Consider the following 10,269-nt stretch of genomic DNA (forward strand, 5'->3'; position numbering starts at 1 on the left):
GAGGGATGTTAAGAATTAACCAATTCTAGACTTGCTCCTGAAATTAGATATTAGTTATTAAGAGCTTGAAAACGTTAGAATTTCTTCACATTATTTGCAAAAAAGGTATTTGCAATGGTCTGACAATTGGGTCCTCTGGCCTTGTTTGTAACCAAGGAGAGTAATTGGGTAGCCTTGCTAGATGCATTAAAAAAACTACACAATTCTCAATAAGGTTCTAATGTGGATGGTATCCTAGTGCATCAGCTGTCAGTGATGATCTTGTCACCTCTGTGCACTCTATTACAATCATGGTATAAAGGGACTAAGAAAGCTCTTAAAGGTAGATAGGATATTTTTTGGGCAAGTCAAGGACTACTACTTTGCAATTAACTTTCAAAATTGAGGAAATGAACATGACCATGCTTTGCTATGGATTGGAAGAGCTCCTGTGTTTGGCATAGAAACAAACTAAGCAATAACAAATTTTATTCATGAATACATTTCTTGTGAAGGCACACTACTTTCTAAGCCATTGCAAATAGCATAGCACCATAAACATACTTGCACGTGTTAGAAAGCATTACGTAGATTTCAATTCCCCTTGCCTCGAATGGATGAACAGCTACTTTGGAGCCACTACTAGTGAAGGCTAAAAAAAGTAAAGCCACCTTGACAAATGTATACCTAGAGCTAAATGATTTGACTTGCAGTCTAGCATAAAGCTTGCAAGATTTCTTAGGCTCATGCCAAAAGCCAAAGTTCCCATTACAAATTATGGGCGTCTCAAACAAGATAGCAGAGATCACCTGAAAAGTGGGTTCTTCATAAACAACAATCGATGAGGCTTTAACTACCTGGCGACCCTCTTTTGCAAGCTGCAGCATCCATATTATAGAGAACAAAGACTTTCCAATCTCGGTAGTACCAAGGATAATGAACCTTGTATAGCCATTCTTCATCTCATCTGCAATAAGCCCCAAAAAGTCATCATATACAATCCGATTCCAAATCAATCCTCGTGTCGAAAAACTATTCAATGTCCATCGCTGCATGATCGCAAAAGAGATAAATCAAGCTTCTCTTCAATGAAGTTCTCTGATTAGAGGAAGCTTGATTGATTGATCAAAGATTCAAGGAACTTTAACCGAGAAGCTTGATTGATTGATCAAAGAAGGTTTGAATAATTGAGTGAAATGCAGACATACGACATAATTTCTTTAATACAAAAAACTAATTGCAATAGTGTGGATTTTGATTGGGCAGTTCTGTGTTTATGCATTGAGATTAGACAAGGTGAGGGCATACTGCGCTCTATGTGATCTATAAGACATTGAGTTAGAGAAGCACTTCGCTTTCAAATACCTGTGTACTATGAGATCCAAGGTCACCACCACTATCTTTTCAAGATAGATTTGGACCCCTCTCTAGCCTCTTGGTTCACCGGCCCCGCCTTGAGCAGGGAGAATCATCATGAGTAGGGAGGATCACCGTGATAGAGAGGAATGCCTTTCTCACAATGTGGAATTCGATGTTGATCCTGTCTGCTTCTCTTTCATTGTCATCAAAGGGGATGCATCTTGGCATTACGAGGAAACAACCTTGAATGTTTTGGTAACCCACGTTCCCTCACGAACCTCCTACAACATAACGCTTAGATCGCAAGAAATGTTTTAAGATTCGCCAGTTAAATCTTCAGATCTATGAGCTCATTGGGTGTGACCTCTGTTCTTTAGGTGGACGGCCCTGGTGATCATCTCGAGTTGCTGAATACGCCTGTAGACAAGCATGAATTTGTAGCGCACACATGAGGCCTGTATAGATTCTGCTTCAAAAATAGGTTGCCATATCATGAAACTGTCGATTTTGACATCCACGTTGGCCATATGACACCGTTTCCTCCAATTTAGAATATTGTTTCTACCTTGCTTGAGAGGCATTTATAGAAGAATTTGAGCTGTCTTTCGATTGCAAAGCAATTCGACCCTCTAATGACACACATCGCTAGGCTAGAAGGTGCCATTTATACCATGCAATTTGAGCAAGACTGGCTGCAAGCGCAGATTGATCATCAAGCCTTCACCGGCCCCGCCTTGAGAAGAGAGGATCACCGTGAAGTCAGAAACGAATCTGGAAGACAGAGCACTTCTGCCAACCTTTCACTGACTGCGAGTGAAGGACCTACTACTGAAGGTGGTGACTCGGAGTTCTTCCTAGATGTGATTCAGTAGAGTACCCCACAGTCCTGCATGCAACATGCTAAAACAGCTTGCATCTCTCGCCACATGTAGAGGACTTCCCTCGTGGATCTGCGTCGCCTTTCGGTGGAGAGTTGGTTCCAAAAACGGAACCCTTCTTTGAATGAAGGGCCCAAGGCAAGGCGCATGTATTTTTGGACGAAGAAGTTATCGGCTTCCTTAAAGATGATCTGGAGAAAAGAAAAGAAGCTCGCAAAGGAGACTATGAAGTCGCACGAAAGTTAGGGCATGTGCTTGAGCTCCCGCTTGGAGTGGTTAAAGATTATTGGGTTCGACTGGACTCCAGAGCATTGTATCTCTTCTTCCCCTTCAAGGTCCCGTCCAGATGGGAATTCGAGAGCTGGTTCAAAACAATCTGGGTTTTAAGTGACGCTCCATTGTTTCAGCGCTTGGGCGATGGGTTCTTTTTGGTGGAGATGGAGTTTGAAGTTGCCGAGAGAACGAGATCCTTTCGAGGTAACTGATTCTCAGAGGCAAAGTGGGCTTGGCTGTCCTGTGGACTCCCAAGTTAAGCGCAATTCCACAAGCCCGGAGGTTGAATCTAGTTTCACAAACGATGAAGAACGTCCTAAGGCAGAGCGATCAGACCAGTCGGTAGAAGAGGAAGAACCTTGCACTGTAGAGATGGTGGACGTGTGCGTGAAAGCCCCAGAACGAGAAGTGCCTATTGCAGACGAAGATACTGGATTTGTATAAGAAAAACTGGGGCGAGTCGTGGCTATTGGTAAGATCCTTGATTCGGTCAGTACCTCGTGTACTACTCGCATTCTAGGTCGAGCTTCAGGCATCGGATGGCAGCATAAAAGTCCTACATGGAATACAGATCTCCACCTGCATTCTTGCATCGTATCTGTGGCTATGGCTTCCTGCATCTTTGGAATATCTATGGCGTCCAGTAACCTGTTGCTCTGATGGAGCCGCCATACCCATTCCAAAAGATTCATCTCCTGAGGTTGTGGATCATAATCGAGTATCCGTCGCCCGCACACGTACCGGGCACTCGACCTCAAGGTCGCGCACGATTTCGTCGAACGAATGATGCCACCTCTAGTGCTAGAATTCCGAAACTGTAGACATCTGCTCGATGTGTGGCTTTTCCGGTGAAGAAAACCTCCGGAGCAACATACCCCGGCGTCCCTGCAACCGTCATCGTGACAATTTGTCGTGGGCGATGAAGCGTGCCAGCCCGAAATCGCCCAACAGTGACTCCAGATCTGCGTTCAGTAATACGTTAGCTGCTTTCACGTCCCTGTGTAGCACGCACTCCCCCAACCCTTCGTGCAAATAGTCCAGCGCAGCCGCTACCCCCAAGAGGATGTTCAACCTCGTGTTGCTTGACAGATCCATGGCGCCTTCTTTGTGGCCGAAGATATGCCTGTCTAGGCTGCCGTTGGGCATATAATCATGCACCAGCAGCGCTTTACCCCTCTTATAGCACCATCCTCGCAGCCGTAGCAAATTGCGATGGCTGATGCTGCTGATGATTCTGATCTCGGCAGGGAAGGCAGGATCTTTTCCAAAGTCGTCCTTCAATCTCTTCACTGCCACGGTGGATCTGTCGGAGCCGAGCAACGTACCTTTGTAAACATCGCTGAATGCGCCGGAACCCAGCAGGCGGTCTTTAATAAACCCATGAGTGGCTCTGCGTAATTCTCGGTAGGAATAGCGAGGAACAGAAGAATCAATGTCGGGCTCGTTACTTCGACTGCGCCGTTTGACCTTGCGATACCAAATTATTATGTAGACCATCATGATGCAAGCAGCCACGGAAAATATGCCAACACTAAGAACCACCCCCAATTTCCAGCCGCAAAAAACGCACGAATTCGATGACGTAGAGAAACTCCAAGCGTAGAGAACGTGCCATTCCCTATATCCATCCCGATCTGTGGCCGCCGAGATGCCAACATACATATACTTCTCAAAAACTGCGCACAGATTACATGTCTTCGACAGAAGTGATGACGCGGGACGCTCTTGTGAGGTGGAGTACTTGGTCATCCAAACCTGGATGAAGCTAGCGGAGGCGTCGTAATTGATCCAAGCCGTGAAAGTGCTGTTGTTATACAAGTAAAGCGGATCAGACCATCGATTTGTGTCGGCAACAGCTATGGAAACCAAGCTATTGACATCGATTCCGATATGGCTAGCGCTTGAATCATTGAGATTGGGAGAGATATGGGTATCCATAAGGAATTAAAGGTTAATATACAAAATGGTGTTTTATACTTAAAAAGTTTCATAAGCTCCTAATATGCAACATGAAACATGGGCATTTGGGTTGAGTGATTTATGTTTTGGGACCTACAATTCCACTAGCTTTCAGCATAAGTTTGACTACCTAGTGATACTAACCATAGTTTTTCATCTTTCTAATTTGTCTGTTAAGGTCGATACTTCTTAGAAGATGATGGAAAAACTATTATACTCTACTACTCAAATGTATTAAGAGTCCTTGTCCATAAGTATGAGAACTTGGTGGCATGCAAAGTATTCCACACTACTAAAATCTATCATGCTAGGTGTGATTGTGGCTTGGCAAATAATAACGATAATTCTAGTAATTATAATAACAATAATTCAAGGTTTATTTTTGCAAGTTGAGGCACCCTTATTAAGCTCATTTGCCTTTCAAGAGAATTGAAAGAAAAATTAGGGCCTTCTATAGAAGGCCAGTTTTAACATTTGCCCTTCTCACAAAAAGATAGGCTTCTAGAGAAGTGTAACTTTTTGGGAATTTTTTTTGTAATATGAATATTGCTTATACTATATTAATATGCCCAATAACACAAGATGATAGGATCCTAGGAGATATGAACATCCTAAAGACTAAGTCACTAGTGACCATTGAAGTCTAACTTCTAAAGACCAAAGGTATGGGGTTCACCTTGGGAAATGTATGTATACCATGAGAGTTCAAAATGAGGGATATTTTTATTCTTCAAACTTATAAAAATATATTTACAAGAGGGATAACTTTATGCACTATTTTAAAATTAACAAGTAGGGTGCATTTATTGCCGAAATCCTACGTCTTCAAAACACCCACATAAGCCAAACTTTTGATCAAATAGAGAAGGGGTACCTAGTAAATCTTAATTTCTACATTAGCACCAAAGACATTGAACTCTTGGTTTTCAAGTTGTTGATGTCATGTAATTCTAACCATGTCAAGGGTGACACTTGGATGTTATTTTCCTTAGAAACTTTGCCCAAAATTCTTTGACTCTTCTTGGGCATCTAAGTGAGAGAAAAAATTGAGCACCAACATCATTTTGGGCCTATTATACTATGTTTGCATCAATAGAAGATGAAAAAGTACAACTAGTACACTAGGCATGTTTGAAAGACCTCTTGATGAAAGATTCAAGCCTACTCATTTCTTGCCTACAAATCCAAAGCCGTAAAGATACCTTATATTGCAAGATAGAGAGAATGAGAGAAGTTGCATGCATAAAGCACTATAGAGGCAAGAAAATGTTGCATATCACTACAAGAAGAAACTCCAAAAATGGCAAATGTAGGGTTTATGGATCCCTTGCAAGATTTTCTTTTCACAAGCTCTCATTTGAGTTTCCCCCTCGCCCATTCCTCACATAAACCCTCACTTCTGTCATTCTTTAAGTTCTTCGCCCATGATTACCAAAGCACCTAATTTAATAAAATTTTCAATGCTATGCACGTGTCACACACGATAATATGCTTTTTGCCAAATGCACATATACAAAAATTAAGTGAGGTGAGGAGAATGAGACAATATATAAAATAGTTTTGCCAATATGTAAGAAATTTGGATGATACAATGATGGTTGATCTCATCCTCAATGAGATCAATCGTTGCCAAGCAGCTCAATCATAACAAAGAAATGATGTACTATTGTTGAGCTTTAGCCTCCTATTCATATGTGTATTCTTTTTAATCTTGTATTTCTATAAAGAAATTTTTGCATTGTTGGATCTGGTTTTTTCCTTTTATACAATCTCCATATGATGATTGCATCTTGCCTTGTCATGCATTTAATGTGATTAATAACTTTCACATTAATAATTCTTGATTGTCCATATGTCATTGATTTGTTGATGTTTGTAATGATACTTGGCCTCTTCCTTTAATTGTTATACTTGTTACAATAATGATTGTAACAAATACTTTGTTTTGTGTTCTTTTTCATATGTTTGTATCTTTGGTGAACATTGCACTACCCATATGATGATATTCTTAACATGTTCCTTCTGTGTGATTTGATCTGAAGTTCCTTTACTTGAACAACATCCTTGGTTGTTTGGCATTGTTCTTGAACTATGGCAATGATATAGATTCTCCTAGGTGATGATTAGATATATTTCATTCGATCCCCATGGGACTTAATTGTTTAACAAACAACAATTGGGACACTCAATTTATTTAATGTTCCATGCAATAAAGTATAAGGATAATGATTCAATAATTCAAGGACTAGTGCTTTTGTCAAGGTCTCAGCTTCAATTTTGAATATGCCACCACAGTTAAATAACGTACATTATTGACACTTCAGGTTGGCAAGAAAGGTCTCGCCAAAGCTCGCCATCTGCCAAAGGACGTGAAAGTTCTCCCTCCCCTTCTCTTAGCTTGAGAGGTGAAAGTACGAAGCATTAGGAGGAGAAAAAGAAATAGAGGGGTACGATGAAAATGTTATAAAAGAAAGTGGTTCGACCCTCAGGAATGGCCATATCATTTTCTGTAAACAAATTTCCAATGGGCTTTAAATCCCTATGTACATGCTATGTCAATCACATTTTTGAAAAAAAACTTGCTCTCAAAGATCATATTTACCCTTCTTTCTTTTGAACATAAAGGTTTTTAAAAACTATGAGTTTTGTATTTTTGAGAGAACATGAGCATTGTGTATGGTAAGTACTACCCGATAGGAATAATAGTGTACCATAAGTATGGTACATTGTGTATGGTAAGTACTACCCAATAGGAATAATAGCGTACCATAAGTACTACCTAATAGGGAATGATACTTGACAATTTGAGGCAAGAGTATTAAAGATTTTGTAACACATATCATGGTTAGTCAGAAAATAATCACTTAGAGTTGCACACATCCAAAGCACCAATTGTTGAGATCACCATCAATAACAACAAGCGTACCAGTAGCAATAAAAGCTACAATAGAGTACATACATGTAGTGTGACGAGAGTGTGATGTCAATCTTGTGATAGTGACTATTATGTGGCATATGTATTTTACAAGGCTAAAAATATCTTGGGATACCTAGGGGTCGTGTGATGGTTGTGAATCCCTTTTCGGCTGGAAATGGGCCACATGCATTACAAATAGTAGAAATTCTAATATAGGGTCACCCTTTGAACTATAGGGCTAAGTTAAATGTTTTCTTTAAAATATGTCTACCCTTAGCCATTTTATGCTTTTATTTGGAGATTTCCATAGTTGCAAATTTTTCCATAGTACGTATTTTGGCTCACAAAATATGGGTGATTATTTTTCCTACTTAATCATGGAGTTTTTGAAGTAGAATGTTAGTTTGTCATCTCTCGTTTGTAACATAGAAAAAATTTATTGAGTCATGTGGATTTCTTTGGATATGTGTTTATTTTCATGATTGATACCTTTATGCCTGTAGAGTTTCCTCACATTTCATTGAGCTATATGGTTTTCTTTGCATATGTGTTTCTTTTCATGATTGATACCTTTATGCTTGTAGCGTTTCCTCACATTTCATGGAGACACAAGGAATATCGAAAGCACGGGAACTATGGAGTTGTCACTGTATTATGAGGCTTGCATGACGTAAGATCGGAAGTCAAGAAGAAATCCATAATAGTGAAGATGATGGCAAGAGACTGACATGTAAGAGAACCTCATGGCAAGGATGTTTGCATCTAATTGATGTTCATACCAAGGAGGTGCTATGAGGCCTCAACTCAATGCATGCTATTTTGTTTCAATGTCTTGTTGTTATCACATTCTTTGCCATTTTGTCATTCTAAAATTGATATTGGACCTTTTTGAGAGGAAAATATGTATGGGAAGTCAATTCATTTTGGAAAAATTCTATATGAGAAAGTTTTTGACTTTTCAATAGGCTACATACATTGCACTTTTCATGGCTCAATTGCTTAGATAAGGAAATAATGGTCAAAAGATCATGGAAAAATAGGCTTTTTCTTTTGGAGTTCTGTTTTGAATTTTAAATTATAGATTTGAAAACCAAAATGGAAAATTTTGGAAGATTGAGATGGACAAAAGTTATATAGAGTCAAGAGATGGTTTGAAGTCATTTTATGAATTATTTCCACATTTTGCGCCATTTGGGAGGTGTGAGTCCATAAAGCAAACTGATTTTGGAAGATTGAGATGGACAAAAGCTAGATAGAGTTGAGAGACAATTCAAAGTCATCTTATGGATTATTTCCACATTTTGTGCCATTTGCGAGATACAAGTCCCTAAAGTGGACTGATTTTCTCGTGGCTTTTTTTTTTGCACACTTGCTAAATCAAGACCATGGGTCTATTTTGAAAAAACTAGTCTAGATTGGGAAAAGTGGATTCAAACTTGAGTCTTTGAGGAGAATAGCTTCCTCTACATAGATTCTTGAGAAAAATCATGAGTGGATTTTGAGGCAAATTGAAAGAGATTTAGATTGAAGAGCCTGATTGAAATTGAGATTATGATTCTAGATGAAAATTTTGAGATTGAGATTGACACTAAGATTCACTAGATAAATTTGAGATTGAGATTGAGATAGCAAAGGTAAAGCACAAGGGAGGCGGGGTAGTACTTCTCTCTTCCTAGGGGAAGTGTTTGCCTTATAAAGAAATATTTTTAGAATCAATTCTTTTCCAAATTTTAGACTTTTATTTTATGTGAAATCTCAAATTGTGTGATTGGGTGCCATGGTAGTGAGGCCCATGGCACGGAGAATGCAATGGCACAATCAAGAACACTATGTGCCATGGTAGTCAAGTCCATGGTAAAGAGAATGATGTTATAGTAAAGCCCATAACAACAAAAATTTTAATGAAGTCGAGTCCACCATCGCAAGTAGGTGCAGGGCGCAGAAGCCCATGGTATGAAAAAAGCCATGGTCTTGAGGCCCATGGCCAAGAGAATGCATCCTATGACAAGGAGGACACCATATTTAGAGAAGCCTATTGTAAGGAGAATGCCAAGAAATGAATTCCATGGCAACATGGTAGAGAGGCCCATGACAAGGGGTGGGCATGACCATGAAGGCCATTGTAGTAGAATGCCACCAAGTCCTTGGCAAGGAGATGCCACCATGGCCATCAAACAAAAATCATATGGACAAGGAACAAACGTGAAGGATAATTATGAGAAAGAATATGTGATTACAGTAGGAGAATTGCAAACTGCCGACGCAAATTTAGGAGACAAAGGATAGCTCAATGCTAAATTCAAGGAGGTATAATCATAAACTATGTTATTCAATGCAAAATATGTAGTGGAGTACAAGAAGGCTAACATGAAACGCTAAATCATTGACCTCTATCTACACTAACAACAAAGTTTAGCATAGTCCATAATAGTACGAATCATTTGAATTAAAATGTTATTTACAAGGAGCACAAGTTTGCCACATCAACCTAATGATCCTATTGCAAAAGTAATGGAAGATGTCAAGTTAGCCCACTCAATCAGAATCTTCTGGCATTGAGGTGCACTTTTCAGAGCCTCTTGTTGGTCTCTTGATAAGCCAATACAGGTGTTGCATTAAATTAGCCCAAAAATACTTTGTGAGGTCAATATTTACATAGTAGTGTAAAGCTTAAGGGCCAAGAAAATCAGGGTGAGTAAATGAACATCCCAAAAGAAATAAAGAAACATCCTATGCTTTCTATTCCATTAGGTTTGGGATAAACCATTAGGGATTGCAATATTATTATTAGCACTTAGTAATTAGTTGTTGTTCAACCGATACTTTTTACATAAGCTAAAATTTGCCTTTATAAAAAAAACCATACTTTCAAGCTGAATTATTAAACTCCTTAGCAACAGGTCC

General features: G+C 39.4%; 1 pseudogene; it reads right to left on the bottom strand.

Moving 5' to 3' along the window:
• Nucleotides 1–2,704: 2,704 nt before the first annotated feature.
• LOC147885339 (putative L-type lectin-domain containing receptor kinase S.7) lies at nucleotides 2,705–4,427 on the bottom strand (annotated as a pseudogene).
• Between the last annotated feature and the right edge of the window lie 5,842 nt (nucleotides 4,428–10,269).

This window comes from Dipteris shenzhenensis, chromosome 25, assembly GCF_047967505.1.
Source record: "Dipteris shenzhenensis isolate YYH24624 ecotype China chromosome 25, Dip_SZ_1.0, whole genome shotgun sequence".
Lineage (NCBI taxonomy): Eukaryota > Viridiplantae > Streptophyta > Polypodiopsida > Gleicheniales > Dipteridaceae > Dipteris > Dipteris shenzhenensis.